At 40.0% G+C, this 26,386-nt stretch overlaps 1 protein-coding gene across 1 annotated transcript in view; it reads right to left on the bottom strand.

The window, feature by feature from the left end:
• TMEM163 (transmembrane protein 163) overlaps window positions 1-26,386 on the bottom strand; it is a 215,280-nt gene that overhangs the window by 120,392 nt on the left and 68,502 nt on the right. The gene's annotated exons all lie outside the window — the stretch shown is intronic.

Raw genomic sequence — 26,386 nt, forward strand, 5'->3', positions numbered from 1 at the left:
TGGAATGTCCCAGTCTTCATAACCATCAGAACCAATTCCTGAAAATAAATCTTGTGTGTGTGTGTGTGTGTGTGTGTGTGTGTGTGTATTTATATATACATACAGAGGCACACATGTGTATATCCTATTGGTTCTGTTTCTTTGGAGAACCCTAATAGATGGTGTATGGGCACCATAAACTTTAAACTGTATTCCAGTATAGATTTATCTTTCCTCCAGAATAGGCTGTCCCATCTACAGTCATCTTGGATCAGCAATACCAATACCCTTGTGGCCCCCTGAATTACAAACTCAGAGGCACTCTTAACTCTTAATTTTCTTTTTTCAGTCCGATATCCAACAATAAATCATTGTCCCCTTATCTCTTTCTGCTGGAATGGATCACCCAGAACATCTCCCTCAAGAAGCATGGGCAGATTTACTCTGGAAAACAGTATGGAGGTTCCTCAAAAAGTTGAAAATAGAGCTACCGTACAACCCAGCAATTGCACGACTGGGTATTTACCCCAAAGATACAAATGTAGTGATCCGAAGGGGGTACACGTACCCCAACGTTTATAGCAGCAATGTCCACAATAGCTGAACTATGAAAAGAGCCAAGATGTCCATCAACAGATGAATGGATAAAGAAGATGTGGTACATACACACACACGCACACACACGGGAATATTATGTAGCCATCAAAAAAATGAAATCTTGCCATTTGCCATGACATGGATGGAACAGGAGGGTATTATGCTAAGCGAAATAAGTCAATGAGAGAAAGACATGTATCATATGATCTCACTGATATGAGGAATTCTTAATCTCAGGAAACTAACTGAGGGTTGCTGGAGTGGTGGGGGGTGGGAGGGATGGAGTGGCTGGGTGATAGACACTGGGGAGGGTATATGCTATGGTGAGCACCATGAATTGTGTAAGACTGATGAATCACAGACCTGTACTTCTGAAACAAATAATACATTATATGTTAAAAAAAAAAAGAAGAAAAAGATAGTAGGAAGGGAAAAATGAAGGAGGGGAAATCGGAGGGGGAGAGAAGCCATGAGAGACTATGGACTCTGAGAAACCGGCTGAGGGTGTTAGAAGGGAGGGGGGTGGGGGGATGGGTTAGCCTGGTGATGGGTATTAAAGAGGGCACGTACTGCATGGAGCACTGGGTGTTATACGCAAACAATGAATCATGGAACATTACATCAAAAACTAATGGTGTAATGTATGGTGATTAACATAATAAAATAAAATTAAAAAAAAAGAAGCATGGGCAGATTTTACCATTTATTTATTTTTAAAGATTTCATTTATTTATTTGAGAGAGAGAGAGAGAGCACAAGTGTGGGGGGCGGGAGGAGGAGAGAGAGAGAGAGAGAAGAAGCAGGCTCCCCACTGAGCAGGGAGCCCAATGTGGGGCTTGATCCCAGGACCCCAGGATCATGACCTGAGCTGAAGGCAGACGCTTAACGACTGAGCCACCCAGGAGCCCCAGATTTTACCTTTTAACAAGACTTTCCTTTTGGTTACTAGACTCTCCCTTAAATTAGTTCAAGTTCAAAGTCTCTAAATGTTATTTTAAAAGATGGTGGAATTTCATTTTACTACAATATTGTAGATCTGGCCCTAAAGGCCACATGTGAACTGAAGAGCATGAAAGATTTTAGTGAAGTCATCGAAGATGACAAGTGAACGTAACCTATGAACTCCTGAATGCCCTAGTTAAAGAAGCCCATAAAAGAAGGGGTTTTCTGGCCCTCTGCCCAGGGTCAGGTGAGATGACTACTATGATACCTTCTGGAAACCACTAGAATTGCTATCCCTACCCTGACAAAAGGAAGCCACACAATGCTCCTCAGGATTCCAGGTCAGTGGGACCACCATGCATGCACATGTCCATGATCTCAGCACATGCTAGGTCCTACCTGGCAGATGACAGTTGTAACTTTTTAAAATTTTTATTTAAATTCTACTTAGTTAACATGCAATGCCATATTGGTTTCAGGAAGAGAATTCAATGATTCATCACTTACATACAACACCTAGTGACAACTGTAACTCTTAACACTCCTTGGGCTAAAGACTCTCCCCTTCTTCCTCAGGGACCATCAGTCACCCACAGGGCTTATGAAAACAGAATGCTGGTCCCTACCACAGTTTCTGATCCACCCCAAAAGGGTGGGGTGGAGGCCCAAGAACATACATTTCAAATGAATTCCCAGGTGATGCTAATGCTCCTGATCTGAGAACCACATTTTGAGAACATCTGCTTTAATTTTTCTGCCCAAAGAGGGTATTTGCATCCAAAAGTTCACACATATGTTGACAGCATCACATTTAAAAGACCTCCAGGATGCATGCAAGATTTGAGTCGCAACCCTGAATGCCCACCAGTCACCTGGGGAGTTTTACAAAAGAGACTCATCCCTGGGTTTCCCCCAAAAATTCTGATGCAGTCTGTCTGGGGGAGGGGCCCAGGAATATTTTTTTAAGCTCCCCTGCTAAATGTAATGAACAGCTATGGTTGAGAACCATAGCCTTAGGGGATCCGTCGGAGGAATGTAAAGATTATGAAGAATCCTTAAATTCAAAGAGATTCTTTACCAAGACTGTAATTTTTACTCTCAAACGGTCTTTTGAAACAGGCTGGATAATAGTGCTTGTATAACAGGATCCGTGCACAGAGCTGACAAATTAGATGTAAATAATCAAATGCTTTTTACACAAGCATTTTGAAAAATCAAACAACAATAAAATTTAAAGGGCTGTTACCCCAAATATATACCTGTGGCCAAAAGTCAGTTAGTATTTATCTCCATTAAAAAACAAACCAACCAACTTATGATGTCTACCCAACAGAATCCAGGCTATCCCAGAATGGCAAGATTCAGGATCAATGAGCCATCCTTGGGCCTCACCTAATTTTCCACACACTCATTCAACATTTATTGAAAATCTAGTAGTTCCCCTGGCACAGTGCTAGCGATGCAAAAATTATTAACAAAGAGAAATATACTCCCTGCCCACAGGGATTCACAGGCCAGAGGGAAGAGGCAAGTATCTAAACAAACAAAAAAGTACAATGAAGGGTTAAAGGCACTGTGACAGCTATTTTTACGGAGTACAGTGAAGCCAGAGAGGTAAATGCATTGTACTTAACTAGGAGAGCAGGGATTGGTAAGTATGATTCCACAGAGGTATAGACAATTGCCTGAATCTTGAAATATTGAGAGTTGTTTACAGGGGGTGGAGTAGGGACAATAAAAAGAAAGGGCATTTCAGAGAGTGAAAAGCCAAAGATTAAAAACAAGCCAAAAATAATATACATTGCATTATTTTCCTGAAAATAATGCTGGACTCAACCCATTTAACACATTTTTTTTTCTGTAATCTTAAGGAGACCTGGCACAGTGGACTCTTCGCACTTCCAATTTACACCAAGACTTTCCAGACAGAGAGAGGCTGACCCACCTGCAGCAGACATCTCATCTGACTCCAAGAGCACAATATCATGTTGGAGGAAACAGGTGTAAACAACAGGCACTTGGAGAAAAGTAATCCAAACAATAGCCATAATGGTAAGTTCATAAATGAACCCAGAAGTTTGTCCACAAACACTGGCACATCTGGTAAACAAGCTAAAAAATAAAAAAATATTGAAGAGTGTCCCAGGAAAAATATTTTAAAAACAGCACAGAAAATATAACCAGTCCTTCTATCACTTATGGCACAATGTAGCTCAAGGAACAGTACAAAATAATCATTGACATCAACCAAAATCAAGTGCTAGTTTTAGCATCACTCCATCACTTGTAACCTACAACTGCTTCATATCCAAGATTCAAGTTCCTTATCTGAAAAATGGAGATATACCACCTTCTTCATAGAGTTTTCAAAATGAATAAACGATGAAATGTATTTCAAGGCGTTTTGCATAATGCGCAGGAACTAGTTAGAAATGCTGATGGTAATAAGTATGTTAAAATAATAAGTTGATAATAAGTAAACATTGTGTATGTTTCTCAAAACCCCTCAGGAAATATGCAATACGGAAAAGTTCTAGAAGATGATGCACTGCCTTGCACTAAATAAAATCTCCCATACTAGACCAGTGAAAACCTGATAATTCATGAAGAGATAATAAAACAATTAATAGGGAAAGACATGAGTTTTAATAAGTTCAAGGATAAATTATCCCTACAAAACACCCATGAGAAATACAGCTGTTTTTAATAGCTTTATTGAGATATTATTCATATAACATATAATTCACTTATTTTAAGAGTACATTTCAGTGGTTTTTACATTAAAAAAATTTTTACAATGATTACCACAATCAATTTTAGAAGATTTTCATCACCCTAAAAAGAAACCCTATACCCATTAACAGTCCCTCCCCATTCTCCCCAAGCCCACCATCCTAATCTACAAATCTATTTTCTGTACCTATTCCATGTCATATAAATGAGGTCATACAATTTGTGGTCTTTCACTTAGCATAATGTTTTCAAGTTTCATCCATGGTGTTGCCTGCACCAGTGCTCCATTCCTTTTTACTACCAAATAATATTCCATTATATAGATACAGCACAATTTATTTATCCATTCGATGGATGATCAACATTTGGGTCATTTCTACTTTTTAGCTTTTATGAATATGCTACTAAGGTCATTCAAGTTTTCGTGTGGATGTATGTTTTCATTTCTCTTGGGTATATACCTAGAAGTGTAATTGCTGGATCATAAGGCAATTGCTAAACTCTTTTACAAAGCAGTTGCACCATTATACGTTCCTACTAGCGGGTTCCCATTTCTCCACATCTTTATCAATATTTATTATTGTCTGTCTTATTGGTTATAGACATCTTGGTGGAAGTGAAGCATTATCTCACTGTAGTTTTGATTTCTATTTCCCTAATAACTAATGATGAACATCTTTTCATGTGTTTGTTGACCACTTATATGTCTATTCACGTTCTTTGCCATTTTTAAATGATTGGTTTTTAACTGTTGACTTGTAAGAACTCTTTATGTATCCTGAGTACTGTTGCCTTATCAGACATAAGACTTGCAAATATCTTCTCCCATTATGTAGGTTTTCTTTTCCCTTTCTTGGTGGTATTATTTGTAGCACAAAGTTTTAATTTTGATAAAGTTCAATTTATCTATTTTCAATTTTGTCCCTTGTGCTTCTGTAGTCATACCTATGAGGGCTTTCCCTAACCCATGGTCACAAAGACTTTATTTTTTTAAGAGTTTTATAGTTTTATCTCTTAGAGTCTATGATCCATTTTGAGGTAATTTTCATATATGGTATGAGAAAGAGGGTCCAGCATCAATCCACCATTTCTCAGGTGGATATCCAGTTGTTCCAAAACCATTTGTCGGAAAGTCTATTCTTTCCCCTGTTGAACTGTCTTCACACCCTTGCAAAAAAATCAATTGACTGTAAATATAATGGTCTATTTCTCAATTCTGTTCCATTCAATTCTGCATCTACCCTTATGCCAGTATGACACTGTCTTGACTGCTGTAGTTTTATAGTAAGTTTTGAAATTAAGAGTTAGTCCGCTGAATTACTTCAAGATTGTTTTGTCAATTTCATGTCCCTTACATTTTTTTTTTTTAAGGTATTTATTTATTTATTTATTTGAGAGAGAGCAGAGCATGAGAGAACACAACTGGGGTAGGGGGGCGGGAGGGTAGAGGGAGAGGGAGCAGCAGACTCCCCACTGAGCAGGAAGCCCAATGCAGGGTTCGATCCCAGGACCCTGGGATAATGACCTGAGTTGAAAGCAGACGCTTAACTGACTGAGCCACCCAGGCACCCCATGCCTTGCATTTCCATATGAAATTCATGATTAGCTTGTCAATTTCTGCAAATTTCAATAGGGATTGCACTTAATCTGTAGATTTGGGGAGTAATGCGATCTTAACAGTATTAAGTTTTCTGATCCATGAACATGGGATGTATTTCCATTTATTTGTGTCTTCTTTATTTTCTTTCATCAATGGCTTGTAGTTTTAAGATTCAAGTTGTGTACTTCTTTTGTTAATTTTTTTCCTAAGTATTTTATTCTTTTTGATGTTATTATAAGAGGAATTGTTTTCTTAACTTCATTTTCAAACTTCTCATTGCTACTACATAAAAATATCTTGATTCTGTATATTTATCTTGTTTGTATCCTATAAATTTGCTAAACTCACTTATTCTAATACCTTTTTTCCCCCATTTTTTGCCTGTTTCTCTTTTTTTTATTAACATAATGTATTGTTTCAGGGGTACAGGTCTGTGATTCATCAGTCTTATACAATTCACAGTGCTCACCATAGCACATTCCCTCCCCAATGTCCATCACCCAGCCACCCCATCCCTCCCACCCCCCTCCACTCCAGCAACCCTCATTTTATTTCCTGAGATTAAGAGTCTCTTACTGTTTACCTCCCTCTCTGGTTTCATCTTGTTTCATTTTTCCCTCCATTTCTCTATGATCCTCTGTCTTGTTTCTCAAATTCCTCCTATCAGTGAGATCATATAATTGTCTTTCTCTGATTGACTTATTCTGCTTAGCGTAATACCCTCTAGTTCCATCCATGTGTTCTAATACCTTAGTGGATTCTTAGTATTTTCTATATACAAGACAATGTCACCTGCAAATAGAGGTAGTTATATTTCTTCCTTTCCTATCTCGATATATGTTTATTTTATTAATTTTTGCCTACTCATTCTGACTAGAACTTCCAGCACAATATTGAATGGAGATGGTGAGAGTAGATATCCTGATCTTGGGGGGAAGACATTCAATGTTTCACCATTGTGTATGATGTTAGCTGCATGATTTTCATAGACATTCATCAGACTGAGAAAGTTCCCTTCTATTCCTAGTTGGTGGAGTGTTTTGATCAAGAAAGGGTGGATTTTGTGAAATGCTTGTTCTGTGTCAATCCAGATTCTGTTTTTTTTCATATTCTATTAATATGAGATATTGCATTAATTGATTTCCAGATGTTAAACTAATCTTGCATTCCTGGCTACTGCGTAAAACGCTTTTACAACTTGATGGATTCAGCTTGCTGGTATACAGCCTACATTTTTTTTTATAATTTTTTATTGTTATGTTAATCACCATACATTACATCATTAGTTTTTGATGTAGTGTTCCATGATTCATTGTTTGTGCATAACACCCAGTGCTCCACGCAGAATGTGCCCTCTTTAATACCCATCACCAGGCTAACCCATCCCCCCACCCCCCTCCCCTCTAGAACCCTCAGTTTGTTTTTCAGAGTCCATCGTCTCTCATGGTTCGTCTCCCCCTCCGACTTACTCCCCTTCATTCTTCCCCTCCTGCTATCTTCTTTTTTTTTTTTAACATATATTGCATTATTTGTTTCAGAAGTACAGATCTGTGATTCATCAGTCTTGTACAATTCACAGCGCTCACCATAGCACATACCATCCCCAATGTCCATCACCCAGCCACCCCATCCCTCCCACCCCCCACCACTCCAGCAACCCTCAGTTTGTTTCCTGAGATTAAGAATTCCTCATATCAGTGAGGTCATATGATACATGTCTTTCTCTGATTGACTTATTTCACTCAGCATAACACCCTCCAGTTCCATCCACGTCATTGCAAATGGCAAGATCTCATTCCTTTTGATGGCTGCATAATATTCCATTGTGTATATATACCACATCTTTATCCATTCATCTGTTGATGGACATCTTCAGCCTACATTTTAATGTTGAAAATAAAATCATTTTGCCTTTTTGAGAAATTATCTTTGATATCTCTGTCAAAAATGGCATACTGCATTGAAGAATGACCACTCATCTTAGCAATTTAAAAATAATACTGTGGGGCGCCTGGGTGGCTCAGTCGTTAAGCGTCTGCCTTCAGCTCAGGTCATGATCCCATGGTCCTGGGATTGAGCCCTGCATTGGGCTCCCTGCTCCATAGGAGGCCTGCTTCTCCCTCTCCCATTCCCCCTGCTTGTGTTCCCTCTCTCACTATCTCTCTCTCTGTCAAATAAATAAATAAAATCTTTTAAAAAAATAAAAATACTGCATGTGTTAGGTGATTAATTTGTGTAGTAATTCAGAATTTTGAAGCTCATGGTAGTCTTCAATGACCAACTAACAAATTACTAAAACCTTAGTATTAGTTACATTATCTAAAAGGCATTGTTAAATTGGATTATAAACTGTATTTTCTTCTGTAAATTCTATAGAAACTTGAAGTCCAGCAGGCTTGAATATTCCAGTATTAATGTGTGAACAAGTTAACCAAGCCTAATTTTCATAGTATTTAAGTCTCTCTTATATAACTTCCACTAATTGTCCTGTCTTTATAGATTATCATGGAGAAAAATAAGCACAAAAATATTTTTTCTTCATTTCTCTGAACAAGAGGTATATTACAAAAGTAAAATAAACATCATGCAGTATGCCATCAACCTAGGGCAGTAAATTCACTTTGAGTTCACCTTATTAAATGATCACAACGTATATAATCGAGAATGCCACACCCATGTTCATTATAAACTTTTTCTTCCACTAAGCACTCACATATCCTCCACAGTGCTATTTTTAAATGCCCTATATATTCCAGACGTTTTAAATCATAGGCATGACTTCAGGCAATGAAGGAAGAGGTCACTAAATCCTTTCTCTAAAATACAACACTGTAAGTGGATAAAACTGTCAAAAAAACCAATCATTTTAGGTCTCTGGAAACCAAAGACATACAATAAATGGAGTGGGAGTCTGTTAGATTCTTGCGTAGAGCTACCACCATCCCTAGCCCAGCTCAGTAAACAGGACAGTCATACAAAGGCAGAACTGGCTGTGAAAACTAGCAGCATGGCTGCCAGGAAGGGGCTGACTTGATTTGGACCACAGAGTGGAAAACCCACGCCCAGTGAATAATGGGAAAAGCCCACCTATCCTAGCCTGAGGTTGCAATTCTGATTGAGCTATGCTGCACACTGAAAGATAAGCCAGATATTTAACAGGAACTGTCTGTGCAGGACTTTCAGAATGGTGGAATAAAGATCTACGTGATAAAGGAACAATGATATTGTCAAAAATTGTCAAAATCAACTTTTTAAGAACTCTGGAACTTAACCAAAGACTTATAATAATTCAAGCAGCATTTACTATTTATGAATATGTTGGCTCAGGGCACTTTAACTCAACTTACTCCCATCCTTTGCTCTCCAGATCCACAGTAGCCTTAAAACCCAGCAGCTTTGCAACCATGGTGACTGAAGACCAGCAGCCTTGCAGTCACCAAAGGGATCAGTTTGGGCTAGGGGCTCCCTAAAAAGCCCATCCCAGAGTACTGCCACTTTCTGACCTTCATGTCCTACGTCATCATATCCCAGCACCACGTAGAGTTCTGGGCACAGTGTGGGTGTTCAATGTACAGCAATCCCCCTTTCCCATGGTTTTGCTTTCTGTGGTTTCAGTTAACCACAGGCAACCGCAATCTGGAAGCAGATGATCCTCCTGACATATTGTCCAAAGGTCAAGAGTAGCCTAACTAACGCTTCGTCAAAATGCCTACGTCAGGGGCGCCTGGGTGGCTCAGTTGGTTGGGCGACTGCCTTCGGCTCAGGTCATGATCCTGGAGTCCCGGGATCGAGTCCCATATCGGGCTCCCTGCTCGGCGGGGAGTCTGCTTCTCCCTCTGACCCTCTTCCCTCTTGTGCTCTCTCATTCTCTCTCTCTCAAATAAATAATCTTTAAAAAAAAAAAAAGAAAAAAATGCCTACGTCAACCACATCACTTCATCTCATCATATCATCTCACATCATCACAAAAAGAAGGGTGAGTATAGTACAGTAAGATATTTTGAGAGAGACTATATACACATGAGTTTTTATTATAGTATATTGTTCTAATTGTTCTATTTTATTATTAAATAATAACAAGTTAATCTCTTACTGTGCCGAATTTATAAATTAAGCTCTATAATGGGCATGTATATATAGGACAAAACAGTATATATAAGGTTCAGTACCATCTGCAGTTTCAGGCATCCATTGCTGGTCTTGGGACATATTCCCAGTGGATAAGAGGGCTAGTGTATTTCTATATCTTGTATTCTAATAATGAACAACCTGAAACTGATATTAAAAAAATCTCATTCAAAAAAGCTTAAAAATAATAAAATAAGAACAAAATTAACAAAAGAAGTTCCAGACTTGTACACTAGAAACTACAAACGTTATTGGAAGTAAAGATTTAAATAAGAGGAGAAATATTCCATGATGAAATCCAGTAATATCAAGATGGCAATGGTCCAAAAATTGATCTATAGATCTAGTACAAACACTATTAAAATCCAAGCCATTTTTTTAAAAAAATGGACAAGCTGGGGGCACCTAGTTGGTTCAGTCGGTTAAGCGTCTGCCTTCGGCTCAGGTCATGATCCCGGAGTCCCAGGATCGAGCCTTGCATCGGGCTCCCTGCACAGTGGAGAGCCTGCTTCTCTGCCTCTCACCCCACTCATGCATGATCTTTCTCAAATAAATAACATCTTAAAAAAAAGAGAAATGGGCAAGCTGATCATAATATTTATATGGAAATAAAATGGACCTAGAAAAGCCAAAACAATTGTTAAAAAGAACAAATTTGGAAGACTACGGTACCTTATTTCAACAGTATACAACTAGAGTAATCAAAATGATGTGGCACTGGCATAAAAACTTTTTTTTTTTTTTTTTTTTTGAGAAACAACTCTTCCAAGATTTTATTGAAATTCAAGCTGGTTCACATATAGTGCAGTATTAGTTTCAGGGGCAGAATTTAGTGATTCATCAGTTGCATGTAACACCCAGTGCTCATTATATCAAGTGCCCTCCTCAACGTCCATCACCCAATTACCCCATCCCCCCACCTACCTCCCCTCCAGCAACCCTCAGTTTGTTCCCTACAGTTAAGAGTCTCTTATGGTTTGCCTCCATCTCTGTCTTTATCTTATTTTCCCTTCCCTTCCCCTGTGTTCATCTGTTTTGTTTCTTAAATTCCACATATAAGTGAAATCATGTGGTATTTGTCTTTCTCTGATTGACTTATTTCTCTTAGCATAATACCCTCTAGTTCCATCCACATCATTGCAAATGGCAAGATTTCATTCTTTTTGATGGCTGAGTAATATTCCATGGTATATATATACTACATCTTCTTTATCCATTCACCAGTGGATGGACAACTGGGTTCTTTCCATATTTTGGTTATTGTGGACATTGCTGCTATAAATATTGGGTGCATGTGCCCCTTTGGATCACTATTTTTTTATCTTTTGGATAAATACCTAATAGCGCAATTGCTGGATTGCAGGGTAGCTCTATTTTTAACTGTTTGAGGAACTTCCATACTGTTTTCCAGAGTGGCTGCACCAGCTTGCATTCCCACCAACAGTGTAAGAGGGTTCCCCTTTCCCCTCATCCTCACCAACATCTGTTGTTTCCTGAGTTGTTAATTTTAGCCATTCTGATGGGTATGAGGTAGTATCTCATTGTGGTTTTGATTTGCATTTCCCTGATGATGAGTGATGCTGAGCATTTTTTCATGTGTCTGTTAGCCATTTGTAAGACAAACATAATTATAATTCAATAATTAACTGAAACAGAATTGAGCATCTAGAAAAAAGAACCTTACATTCATGGCAAATTAATTTTTGACAAAGGTGTCAATGCAATTTGGTAAAGGAAATGCTGATTTTTTTCAACAAATGCCACTGGGAAAATTGAATATCCATATGCAGAAGCAGAAAAATGAATTTAGACCCTTTTGTCACACCATATGCAAAAATGAACTGAAATGAATTATAAACCTAGATGTAAGAGCCCAAAATATAAACCTTGTGAAAGGAAATATAGGATAAAATCTCTGTGACCTTGGGTTGTCAAGATTTCTTAGAGAGGACACCAAAAGCACAATCCACAAAAGAAAAAGTTAAGAAACTAGGCATGATCAAAATTCAAATCTGTGCTTCAAAAGACACCATTAAGAAAATGAAAAAACCAATCAATACTGGAAAAAATTGCAAATCCTATTTCAGATAAATGACTTGTATCTAGAAAATACATACAAATATACATATGTATGTATATGAATATATATCTCGTACCATTCGATAAGTCAAACAGGCAAATGATGTGAATAGACATTTACCAAAGAAAACATACAAATGGCTAACAAGCACGTAAAAATATGCTCAACAATTTCAACCATAGGGAAAATGCAAGTTAAAAAAACAATGAGATACTACCAAATAGCCATTAGAATGGCTAAAATCAAAAGACAAACAATAACAAACGGGAGGTCTAAGATTTAGAAAAACTGGAACTCTCATGCATTGCTGGTGGGAATGTAAAATGGTACAGCCACTTTGGAAACCAGTTTGACAGTTTCTTTATTAAAAAGTTAAACATAGAGTTACCATATAATCCAGCAATTCCATTCCTAAGTATATACCCAAGAGAAATGCCAACATACATCTACACAAAGCCTTGTATGGAAATATTCATAGCCACATTATTCATAAAATCCCCAAAATGGAAGCAATCTGAATGTCCATTAACTGAATGAATAACCCAAATGTAGTTTATCTATACAATGGAATACTATTCAACAATTAGAAAGAACACACTGCCCCTCACATATACATCAACTAATATTCAACAAGGGAGCTAAGAACACTCCATGGGGAAAGGATAGTCTCTTCAATAAATTGTGCTGGGAAAACTGGACAGCCGTATGCAGAAAAATGAAACCAGACCCCTATCTCACGCCACGCACAAAAATTAACTTAAAATGGATTAAAGAGAGACATTAAAAAAAAAAAAAGACTTAGACATAAGACCTGATACCATAAAACTCCTAGAAGAAAACATAGGGAAAAGTTCCTTGACATTGATCTTAGCAATAATTTTCTGGATATAACACCAAAACACAGGCAAAAAAGCAAAAGTCAACAAATGGAGCTACATCACACTAAGAAGCTTCTGCAGAGCAAAAGAAACAATTAATAAAATGAAAAGGCAGGGCGCCTGGGTGGCTCAGTTGGTTAAGCGACTGCCTTCGGCTCAGGTCATGATCCTCGAGTCCCGGGATCGAGTCCCGCATCGGGCTCCCTGCTCAGCAGGGAGTCTGCTTCTCCCTCTGACCCTCTTCCTTCTCGTGCTTTCTATCTCTCATTCTCTCTCTCAAATAAATAAATAAAATCTTTAAAAAAAATAAATAAATAAAATGAAAAGGCAACCTATGGGATGGGAGAAAATATTTGCAAAACAAATACTGAATAAGGGGTTACTATCCAGAACATACGAAGAACTCCTACAACTCAACAACAACAAATCCAATTTTAAAAATGGGCACAGGAACTATATAGATGTTTTCCAAAGACATCGAAGTGGCCAACAGATTAAAAGAAGCCCAACATCACTAACCATCAGAGAAATACAAATCAAAATCACAGTATCACCTCACACCTGTTAGAATGGTTATCATCAAGAAGATAAGACATAGCAAGTATTGGCAAGGCTGTGGAGAAAAGAGAAACTTAGTGCACTGTCAGTGGGAACGTAAATCGGGTTAGCCAATATGGAAAACAGTATAGCGGTTCCTCTAAAAATTCAAAATGGAACGAACTACCATGTATTCCTGCAATCCCACTTCTAGATGTATATCCAAGGAAATGAAAACAGGATATCAAAAAGATATGTGCACTCCCACGTTTATTGCAGCATTCACAGTAATCAAAATATGGAAACAACCTAAATGCCCATCAGTGGATTAATGGATAAAGAAGATATGGTGCATAAGGACAATGGAATATTATTCAGCTATGAGAAGGAAATTCTGCTGTTTGGGATGAACAGCATGGAGGGCATGGAGGGCTTTATGCTAAATGAGATGAGTCAGCCAGAGGAAGACAAATACTGTATAATATCACTAATATGTGGAATCTAAAAAAGCCAAATTATGGGGGAAAAAAAGAGAGTAGTATGGTGGTTACCAGGGACTGGACAATGGGGGGAATTGAAGAGATGCTGTTTAAGGATACAAACTTGCAACCGGTAGGTGAGTAAGTCCCAGTGATGTAATGCACAGCAGAATGATTACAGGCAACAATACTGTGTTATAGACTTCAAAGTTGCTAAGAGAGTAGATCATAATTATTCTCACCACAAAAAAGAAATAATAACTATGTGACGTGATAGAGATGTTAGCTAACGTTATGACAGTAATCATACTGTGCTATCTATATGTTTATATCAAATCAGCATTTTTTTTCTTTCTATTAATATATAATTTATTATGTTTCAGGGGTATAGGTCTTACACAATTCACAGAGCTCACCATAGCACATACCCTCCCCAATGTCCATCACCCAGCCGCCCCATCCCTCCCACCCCCCACCACTCCAGCGACCCTCAGTTTGTTTCCTGAGATTAAGAGTCTCCTCATGGTTTGCCTCCCTCTCTGGTTTCATCTTGTTTCATTTTTCCCTCCCTTCCCCTATGATCCTCTGCCTTGTTGCTCAAATTCTACATATCAATGAGATCATACGATAATTATCTTTCTCTGACTGACTTATTTCGCTTAGCATAATACCTTCTAGTTCCATCCACGTCGTTGCAAAGGGCAAGGTTTCATTTGCATTTTTCGATGACTGACATACAATATTCCATTGTGTGTGTGTATATATATATATATATATATATATATATATATATATATATATATACCACATCTTCTTTATCCATTCATCTGTTGGTGGACATCTAGGCTTGTTCCACAGTTTGGCTACTGTGCATATTGCTGCTATAAAAATTGGGGTGCACATGCCCCTTCGGATCAGCATTTTTTGATCACAAAATGTCAATTACATTTCCCACACAATAATGTATGTCAATTATATGTCAATTTTTTAAAAGAATAAACTACCAATACTTGCTACAACAGGAAAGTCCAGCTGAAAGAAGCAAAACAAAACGTTCATATTGCATGGCTCCATTTATATGACATTTCCAGGAAAGGCAACACCTACAGAGACAGAAAGCAGATCTGTGCTCACTTGGGGCTGGGAGCGAGCACTGACTGCAAATGAACATGAGGGAACTTTCTGGAGTGATGAAATGTTTTACAACTGGGTCATGGTTATGTAACTTTACGAATTTTACAACCGGTAAATTTTACATGTAAATTATACTTCAGTAAAAATCATAGTTTGGACGGGAGAGCAAATATGTTTCTTTTCTGTCCCTACATTGCTTCTGCCACTTCCACAGTGGGGAATCAATGGCTTCACTTCCTTACAGGGAGGATGCTGATTGCTGTGATGAAACATGCCAAGATCATTTTGCTAAATTACAGCAAAGGCTATGTCTTCGCATCACCAACAGACTGGTGAACCTGAGTGACACTGAAGCATTTGGCTTCAGAGAGCAAGAGGTGCCAAGATGGTAGAGTCTGCTATTGTTACTGGGGCAAATGAGAGTGCTTTCTGCTTATCACACCAACTTAAAAGCAAATGCCCCACAGGAAGTACTATGAGAAGAAAACTACAAATGCAGCACAGACAAGACCAGTTCAGTTATGGCGGACATTGACTTCCATTGTACTAAATTAAGTCGTTCTCTCAAGTCCTGAGAAACTATCAGCCTCCTTGCCGAATGAAGCGCCGGTTGCACAGAGGCACCTTGTATTAATATTAAACAAATCTCCTTTGCCCACCAGGCAAAGAAAGTACAAAGAAAGAAGGCAGAGAGGTGGTATCTAAAACACACAAATGAGCAAGACATGTTCTCTAACCTCTGACCACAGCGCCACCAAGTTCCTAAGAAGGATTTTCAGTAAACTGCCCCAATTCTTCCCTCCCATCCTGTTGTCCCTCTCTCTCTCTCTCTCTCTCTCTCTCTCTTCCGAAGATTTCTGATGGTGATGCAAAAGAAAATATGAAGGAATAGAAACTTCATCTTCTCATCAACACTGGCTTTGTGTGTTTCTTCCTCCGTAACAGTGCAGACCACAGACAGATTCTGCTAAAGCCACTCAACTCGGTCTACACAGCCCATACCTTACTTAAATACATCTTACGACCTCCATTTACACTTTGTCAAGCAGCACTCAGACCTGAGGACTAGACTCAACTAAGAATTCTAGAATGTTAGACAAGGATAGGAAAGAAGCATCAAGTGTACATAGAAGTTTCTCTACTTTCCTTAAAAACTATATACTGCTGTATTTAAAGAAATCAATACACATTCATCACCAAAAGTAGACTAAACAAATGAGTATAGGTAAGAAAATAGAAATCACCCCTAACCCCACCTCCTAGGATCAGTCACCAACATTTTTTTCTGCCTGAACTACAGAGTCATTTCTTTTTTTTTTTTTTAAAGATTTTATTTATTTATTTGAGAGAGCGAGAATGAGAGAGAGAGAGCACATGAGAGGGGGGAGGGTCAGAGGGAGAAGCAGACTCCCTGCTGAGCAGGGAGCCCGATGCGGGACTCGATCCCGGGACTCCAGGATCATGACCTGAGCCGAAGGCAGTCGCTTAACCAACTGAGCCACCCAGGCGCCCCAGAGTCATTTCTTAATGGAATGACGCTGTACACACATATTTCCCTTCAGTGGGAGGGGTGGTGGGCTTGTGATCACAAGTCACGTGCAGTTCCCAGCCAGAATCATGGAGCACATCGGGGAATGGATACTGGAGAATATCAGCGAGAAGATAAGGTGGGGATACATGGAGAGTGATCCCGACTTTTCCTTTATGTGAGATGTGGCCTTGCTGGGGGTAACTTTAGCTCAAAATCTAAATAGGCCCCGAATGGCTGAAAATATTGCCTATCAAAAAAAAAAGATCATTTCATAGGTCATTCCTGAATAGTGACAGGAAAGGGACTGTGACACAGGACAAAATTAAGCCTAAGCTTTTCTAATCTGGCAGGCTTATACTTTCAACAGATAGGGTCAACAGCTTATCAGAGAACCTGTTGCAGGGGGAAGCACCTCACCCCGCCAATCATCTCCCTGTGAGGACAGCCTGTCTCCCGGATGCATTTACAGACTGTGAGCTTTTCCCTAGTGTACTGGTTTCCTATTGCTGCTGTAACAAATAACCATATATTGAGTGGCTTAAAATAGCACAGATTTATTATTTTACAGTACTAGAGATCAGAAGTGCATCATGAGTCTCACTGAGCAAAAATCAAGGTGCTGGCAGGGCAGCATTCCATTTAGAGGCTCTAGATTCTATTTTCCTGCCTTTTCCAGCTTCTAAAGGCTACCTGCATCCCTTTTCTCACTGCCTCACATCACTCTGTCCTCTGCTTCTATCACTAAATTGCCTTCTCTGACCTTGACCCTCTTGCCTCCCTCTTAGGAGCTCTGTGATTCCATGAGACCCACCCAGAAAATCCAGAAAAATCCTTCCATCTCAATACCCTTAACTTCAGTGCAATTCATTGTAATTAGGGGGATTGTGCATTTTTATATGTATATCAGTCATTTCTATTTGTTTTTTGAGTTGAAGTGGCATCTCAGTTAGAAGAACAGAAAGAAGTAATACGTTAGTGTTGGGGAAGTTGCAAATTTCTTTGAAAGAGTTTTCTATCTTTTTCTTTAGCTGTATGATCTTGGGCCAGTTAACTAACCTCCCTGATCCTCACTTTTTTCATCTGTAAAATGAGAATCATAACTATGCACCTTTGGGATTACTGTAAGGCTCAAACTAGGCAGCACGTGATAAGTTTCTAGAACAAGATCGGTACCTAAGAACTGGAGAGTATCATCATTCCTAATACCCCTGCCACACAACCAGCCTATCTCAAAGTCATAGCTTTCAAAGTCTCAGCAAAAGGACCAAAAAACAAAACAAAAAAGCCTCTAAATAATATGCCTTTTATTTCCAGCATTTTCTAATCGGTGACGTCCTACTTTATATATCTGAATGTCCTTTATTAAGTCTCCCATCTCCAGTGCAGCCCTGTGCGGAGAATAAAAGACGCAGGAAGAAGGGGGCAACACCTGATACTGGAAAATGACAGAAAGAAGGGCACAGGAAAATAACCCAGATATGGGCCCAGCCAACCAAGCCACCTCCACATGGACACTTCCATTGTGCTCTTAGAGAGTCTCACGCCGATCCCGAGAGTGCAGTAAGAAACAAGACATTTCTGCGGGGCTGAACAGGGGTCTGACAGCCAGGCCCCCCTCCTTCCCTCCCCCCGCCAGGTTTCGTTAGCCGGCACACAGTCACCATGGCAACCCTCTGTCAGAAGACACACCACCTCCAGTCTGAAGCAGGCAGCCTGTCCCGTTCAACGCTGTGAAATGTCTAGAATGCTTTCTGAGACTAATTTTTTCTATCTGTGCTCTGTGTGGAGATGTGTGAGAGAGAGGAGGGGGAGGTTCTGGCTGTTAATGTGTGGCTCAGTAGATTAAACAAAAACCACCACAAACACACACAATACGGAACTAAGACACACTATGCTAATGATAGAAGTAAAACATTTTGACAGCCTCACTCAGCTAAGTGTCAAACACTTAAGGAAAAGAAAAATTGGTTTAAAAAAGAAAATCAGCAACCAAGTACAAATAAGAGCCTAAAAGGAATGGATTAAAGGCAACCCAGAGCCTCTTCAAGGCATAGAGAAGGACGCCCCAATAAAAAGGAAAAAGCAGACCTCAAAGAGGTTGACCAGATCTTTGATGGGGGTGGGCTAGAGCTAGACCAAGGTGGGCACTGAGCTTCTGACTCTCACAGGCAGGCGAGGGGTCAAAAATAAACAGAGCTTGTTCAGTACTCACAGCAAACAATAAAGAACAACACGATGTGTGAAATGTGGGCGGACAGGCATGCACACACCTTACAGACCCAGCACACAGCACGTAAGCCTTAATACCCCTGGAGCCATCACCACTTACCAGCTTCCACAAAACTGCCACCCACCCATGAGTAGAAAATTCCAGAAACACAGGTAACCTGCACAGCCAGCTGGGTCATCTTCCTCTCACAAGACATCTCACCACACACTTACCCAACATGACAGGACAAAGGGGCGCATGCCCCTCACCCTAAATTCAAATGTGCCCCTGTTCTAGAGCCTCTCTCACTGGAACAGCCTTCAAAGGCCTTTTGGCCAGACTGATGCCCCGAAGAGGGAAATTAAAATTTTAGTCCTGGCAGGGAATTCAAATAGCACAATGACGCTGCACACAGCAAAAGACCGTTTTCAAGTCTTTCTGGCAACAGAAAGGAATCATAAAACAAGACAATCACTTTTAGCCCAGCCAGTGAAACAGAAAAGCAAGCAGAGAAACCCAGGGCAAAACTATTTTTTTCCTCATCTATTTCTCCAAGGCCAACAAAGGAATGAGTTTGCAATCCTTGCACAGGTCTGACAGGTGATGGGCAAGAGCACCAAGCCGCAGACACTCTCACGCCTCCCCAAGACCCAGTCTCCTTTATCCCTTGCCGTGAGCACGCCAGTGCTGATGGGACAGCAATATGCCAGACTAGGCTGCCGGATTCCCAGCCCCCCTTGCGACTGAAGGTGGCCATGCGAACCAGAACTGGCCAATGAGATGCCAGCTGGGCATGCTCTGACCTTGTCCCTCTTCCTTCTGCCAGACCCGGCGGGGGCGGGGGGGGAGGAGAGGGGGCCTGCCGTGCCTGGAGGGGAAAACTATCCTATGAGCAGGACAATGAAACTCTCATACTGCTAAGACTAGAGAAGCAAAAGCTAGAGGGCCTGGGCCCCTGACAGCATTGTGGGCTGCCTTCAATGGACTGAGCTCATTCCCAAACAGTACATTACACTTTTCTCTTTTTGCACCTGGCGGCATTCCAAAGTTCACCTGTGGAGAAAAGGATGAAAGAAGGAAAGGAGCAAGACTCAATGACCTTGTTTTCCCAACCCGCTCCAAACACTTACATGGTGAAAAGGCACCCACCCACCCCCACTTGGTGTCTGCAACTGGCAAGGGGTGCAGACTGGGTCATCGGCATCCTAAAAGAACAAGCACTGTATCTGCTGTAGGATTTACCTGTGTATACTTGACCAATCATGTGATCTCCACACCAGCTTTCTTACTTTGGTGTTTTTAACATGACAAACTCTCCAAATTGTGAAGTACTACTCAACTAGGTGCATTTGCTGGTTCCAAGAACAGCAAACATTTCCACCTTCCAGCTACCCGGGCTCCACCCTCATCAGGCTTCAGGAACTTCCCCAGACAAAACCTGTCAGTGTGGTACTTAGGGGATATAAAGAGGGGGAAAAGGCTTCACTTTTAATTCCTCTGGTTATTTAAAGCCCATGTTCATCCCACATACACATGGTTTCCACTTCCTTTGAACTTCCTCCCCACGAATTCTTTCAAATGTTCTAATAATGAGATAGAAACCCAGAGAATTACTGACCCAATGTGATGAAGGTGGATATTATTTTAAATTACACACCTTTTAAGCCTCCATAATGTTCATTATCCCCATTTGCTTAAACACTAAGAAAATGAAAACAATCTTGCATCTCAGAACACCTTTTGAAAAAGAAATAAGTCCCCTACTAAATTAAGTTATAAGTAAAATATCAGGTTTATAATACTCATTCAATTAAAATAAGACTTTGAGTCATAATCTGCTCTATGTTAGGATTTCTCAGCCTCAACGCTACTGATATTTTGGACCAGATCATTCTTTGTTGTGAGGACTGCCCTGTGCAATGAGGGAGTTTAGCAGCATCCCTCGGTAGAGACAAAATATCTCCAGACATTGCCGAATGTCTTCTGGGGGAGCAAAACCACCCTCCAGTACTGCTGCTCTACCTGAAAAAAGTCATTACCCACACCTACTTTACAGATGATAAAACCGAAGCCCAGAGGAGCCAAGAGGCAGGTCCAATGTCATAGAGTTAAATTAGCAGCCAAGACAGGGTATATGCCATTGGAGTTATTCCTTCCTTGTGTTTCAACACACTGAACGGGCATGTGTTGGGACTTAGGCTGAAGACAACAGTATTTTAACTTAAAATAAATGTTACCAAAAGCATGTTTTATCTGTTCTTTTTCTAGTTCCTTTAGGTATAAGATCAGGTTGAGATTTTTCTTGTTTTTTGAGGTCGGCCAGCATTGCTATAGATTTCCCCCTTAGAATAGCTTTTGCTGCATCTCAAAGATTTTGGATCATTATGTTTTCATTTTCATTTATCACCATGTATTTTTTTTTCTTTCCTCTTTGATTTCTTGGTTATTCATCATTTAGTAGCACATTACCTGGCATCCATGTATTTGTGTTCTTACCAGACTTGTTTGTGATTTCTACTTGCCTACCACCGTGGTTGGAAAAGATGCACGATATGAGTTTGATCTTTTTGAATTTATGGAGACTTGATTTGTGGCCCAACATGTGATGTATTCTGAAGACTGTTCCATGTGCACTTGAAAAGAAAGTATAATCCACTGTTTTTGGATGGAATGTTCTACTCTAATGTGTCATTCAAAGCCTGTTTCCTTGTTGATTTTCTGTCTGGATGATCTGTCCATTGAGGTAAATGGGGTATTAAGATCCCCTACTATTAGTGTTATTACTGTCAGTTTCTTCTTTTATGTCTGTTAATAGTTGCTTTATGTATTTAGGTGGTCTCACATTGGTTGCATAGATATTTATATTATATCCTCTTGTCAGATTGTCCCCTTTATTATGTAGTGTCCTTCTTTGTCTCTTCTTATGGTCTTTGTTTCAAAGTCTATTTTGTCCTATATAAATATTGCTACTCCAGCTTTCTTTTCATTTCCTTTTGCATGGTAAGTGTTCTTCCATCCCAACTAGAGGAGATTACGCCAAGTGAAATAAGTCAAACAGAGAAAGACAATTATCATATGGTTTCACTTATTTGTGGAACATAAGGTATAGCATGGAGGACACATTAGGAGAAGGAAGGAAAAATGAAGGGGGGGGGAATTGGAGCGAGAGATGAACCATGAGAGACGATGGACTCCAGGAATCAAACTGAGGGTTTTAGAGGGGGCAGGGGGATGGATGAGCACAGTAATGGGTATTAAGGAGGGCACGTATTGTATGGAGCACTGGGGATTATATGCAAACAATGAATCATGGAACACTACATCAAAAACTAATGATGTATTGTATGGTGACTAACATAACATAATAAAAAAAATTATAATTAAAAAAAATGTTCTTCCATCCCTTCACTTTCAGTCTGCAGGTGTCTTTAGGTATGAAGTGAGTCTTTTGTAGGCAGCATATAGATGGGTCTTGCTTTTTTATCCAGTCACAGACATAAAGGAAATAACTGATTGGAGCATTTAGTCCATTTACATTTGAAGTAATTATTGATAGATACATACTTACTGCCATCTTGTTACTTCTTGCATGGTTGTTTTTGTAGTTATTCTCTCATCTTTTCTTCTTCTCCTGCTCTCTTTCCTTGTGGTTTGATGGCTTTCTTTAGTGTTATGTTTGCATTCTTTCTCTTCATCTTTTGTGTACTGATTATAGGTTTTTAATTTGTGGTTACCATTAGGTTCATATGTAACATCTTACATGTATAGCAGTCTATATTGAGTTGACGGTCATTTAGGTTTAAACCCATTCTAAAAGCAGTAAATTTTTACTCCCCCACCCCACCCCACTGCACACACCTTTTATGTATTTGAGTCATATCATATATCCTTTTATTTTGTGAATCCCTTGACTGATTTTTGTATATATAACTGATTTTAATGTTTTTGTGCTTTAACCTTCATACTAGTTTTATAAGTGATAAATCTATTTTTATTATATGTATATGCAACCTCTCAGGGGGTCCTCACAGGGAGAGCACCCTAGAGTTTGGTGTGATTGCAGCCCTGGCAGATGGACTGAGAACAGTCATCTAGTCTGACTGGTGACACTGCCCAACCACAAGCCTGTGGTGGCCCCAGACAGACCCTCTAGCAGCACAGGGACCAAACCCTGCCCAGTGAGCCCACAAAAGGCAAAGTGGGCCATTACACCCAACTGGACTGAAGGCAAATGTGGCTCAGCCACAACGGTAAGGTGCACACAGCCCACATAGGAGATACCCCTGAAGTGCATGATTCTGGTGAACATGGGGCATTGCACTGCAGGGCATAATAGGACCTCTTCCTTATAAGGCCACTACCATCAAGATCAGGAGAGGTAAGTGACTTTCCTAAAACACAGAAACATAAACAGAGAGTTAGACAAAAGAAGGAGACAGTGAAATATGTCCCAAGTGATAGAATAGAATACAATCGCAAAGAGCTAAATGAAATGGAGATAAGCAATATGGGCCTGAAAAAGAATTCAAATTAATGGTCCTAAAGATACACACTGGACTTGAGAAAGGAGTGGAGGATCTCAGTGAGACCTTCAACAAAGAGATAGGATATATAAAAAGGAACCAGTCAGAGATGAAGAGCTCAATACCTGAAATAAAAAATACACTGAGGGAATAAGTAGTAGACTAGAGGAAGCAAAGGAATGGATCAGCAAGCTGGAAGATGGAGTAATAGAAAGCAATTAAGCTGAACAAGAAAAAGACAAAAGAAAAATAAAAAATTAGAATAGATTAAGAGAACTCAGCAATACCATCAAGCATATTAACTTTCACATTACAGAGATCCCAGATGGAGAAGACAGGAAAAAGGGGGCAGAAAATTTATTTGAAGAAGTAATAGCTGAAAACTTCCCAAATCTGGGAAGGAAACAGAAATCCAGATCCATGATGCCCTGAGATCCCCCCAACAAAATCTACCCAAGAAGACCCCCACAAAGACACATAATAACTAAAATGGCAAAAAGTAGTGATACATAGAACATTTTAAAAGCAGCAAGAGAAAACAGTCACATATAAGAGAAACCCCATAAGGCTATCAGCTGACTTCTCAGCAGAAACTCTGCAGGTGAGAAGAAAGTGGCATAATATACTCAAAGTCCTGAGAGGATAGAGAATACTCTATCCAGCAAGACTATCATTCAGAATAGAAGGAGAGAGAGAATTTTCCAGACCCAACAAAAGTTAAAGGAATCCATGACTACTAAATCAGACTTATGAAATGTTTAATGGAATTCTTTGGGGGGGGGGGGGAAGGCCATAATCAGGAGTAAGAAAATTATGTAGGGAAAATACTTTACAAGTAAATGCAAACATATAATTAAAAAAAGATTAATCACTTATAAAACCGAAGGTATGTTTTGAAGAATTCAATACCATTAATCAACAGTATGTTAGAGATACTGGCATGAGAAACTTGTTAAATTTCATGGTCAACCATATGACTTTTCCCCTACACTCCCATTCAGACTAATTCAACAAATATTTATTAAGCATTTTCTAGGCATCTTCACCATTAGTTAAGCAAAGAAGAGTACCTGCTTCAGCACATTAGCCGTGCAGTGAAGTGACAGTGGGACAAGTTCACCAGTCACCACGGCACAAGGAAAGAGCCAAGTTCCATAAGAGAGGTTCCAACAAAGCAATATGGAGCCTCAGAAAAGGGAAAGTTCACATCAGCTTGGAAATCAGAGAAATCACAGAGGAAAAAGCAATTGAAACGGGCTTTGCGAGATGGTTGAAGCATTCTAGGAAGAAGGTGGGAAGTAAGGAACCACTTATTGGACCAATGAATTACCTAACTGCCTAGGAACCAGTGAGTTTCTAAACAGATAAATGATATAAATGATGCTCTATTTCCAAGGAATTATTTCACTGTAACAGCATAAATAAATTAGGGAAGTGATGGCCTGGAATGCTGTCATTGACTGTGTTGAGAAGCCTTCTCAAGTACAGTCTGGCCAAAAGGAAAGGGTACCATGAGGCAGTCTGTCGTTCCTGGCTTGGAAGACTAAAGACAGTTAGAAAGTGAAAATTTCACCAGTGTAAGCAAAAGGCATCGTGAAGGCTGGCCTGGGGCTACAGTGGCAGGAATAGGATATGCTGGGACAGACACAGAAGATGAGGCAGACATGAGTTGTTGGAAGGCAAGGGAAGAGGGTAAGGAGGAACATGACCATCACCTCCTAAAAGTGAGTGAGTGGAAGAACTATGGTACCATGAACATAAACCCGAGTTTGGGGGAAAAACTATCCTAGGGAAGAAAATGAGTTTGTGATTTCAGGGGGACACCTGAGAGAAGTCCAAAAAGACATCAGAAAGAAGGGGGTGGAGCTATGAATAAAGATCAAGACCAAGACTTTGTTCACAGAGAAAAGCAGGTTACAGATTTGGAGCTTTCTGTGTAAAGTTGGCTCTTCAAGCTTTAACCATAGATAAGATCCCTGAGAAAGGGGTGAGAACGAAGTCTTGAAAAATGCGTAGGTTTAAGATGCAAAAGTAAGAGGAAAGGTGAGAAAAAGATGCCACAAAGGAATTTTTCACTCTAGGTGGACAAAGTAGGGGGGCCAAACATAGGCAAAAGTCCAAAAGCACCAGAAATATTAAGTAAGATGAGGCATAAACGTAAGCCTGTGGTTTACCGGCTAGGTCAAAGCTAGGTTGGGTTTTGATGAGGCAGCAGCAAAGCATAAAACTAAGGGACTGCTCTCTGGAGTCAGACAAACCTTGACTCATATCTGGGCTTTGGCACTTGCCAGATATAGTACCTGCGACAAGTTACTAACCTGCTCTTTGCCTCTTTTTCCTCAATAAAATGAGGATAATACCGTTCTCTACATGTAAGCTGTGGGAGATTAAGCATGTAAAGCACTTAGCCTAGTGATGGGCCCTTACCAATAGCACGCGCTTTTCAACACTCTCTCCCTGCCTCCACTGACACCACAGAAACCAGGAGAGGGAGTGACTTAGCTCTCCTCTGCACCAAGAGCCAGGTGAGCGAGGCACTGAGAAGGGTAGGTCTGTAGTACTGCAGCTAGTGGTATTTGCTGAATGGTTGACTCCATGTCATGACATGAACACTGAGAAGCACCAACCAAAAGAAACCACGATCATGGGGTAGGCATGAGGAAGGGGAGTGGGCAAGCAATTTAATACAGTACAGCAGGGATCAGCACAACATTTTCCAAAAAGTGCCAGATAGTAACTATTTTAGGATGTGAGGGCCATATGGTCTTTGTCACAACTACTCAACTTTACCTTGCAATGTGAAAGCAGTCACAGATGATACGTAAGTGAACGGATATGGCTATGTCCCAATAAAGCTTCTTTTATAGAAACAGGCACGGGCGCCTGGGTGGCTCAGTTGGTTAAGCGACTGCCTTCGGCTCAGGTCATGATCCTGGAGTCCCGGGATCGAGTCCCGCATCGGGCTCCCTGCTCAGCGGGGAGTCTGCTTCTCCCTCTGACCCTCTCCCCTCTCATGCTCTCTCTCTATCTCATTCT

Source organism: Zalophus californianus, chromosome 3, assembly GCF_009762305.2.
Source record: "Zalophus californianus isolate mZalCal1 chromosome 3, mZalCal1.pri.v2, whole genome shotgun sequence".
Lineage (NCBI taxonomy): Eukaryota > Metazoa > Chordata > Mammalia > Carnivora > Otariidae > Zalophus > Zalophus californianus.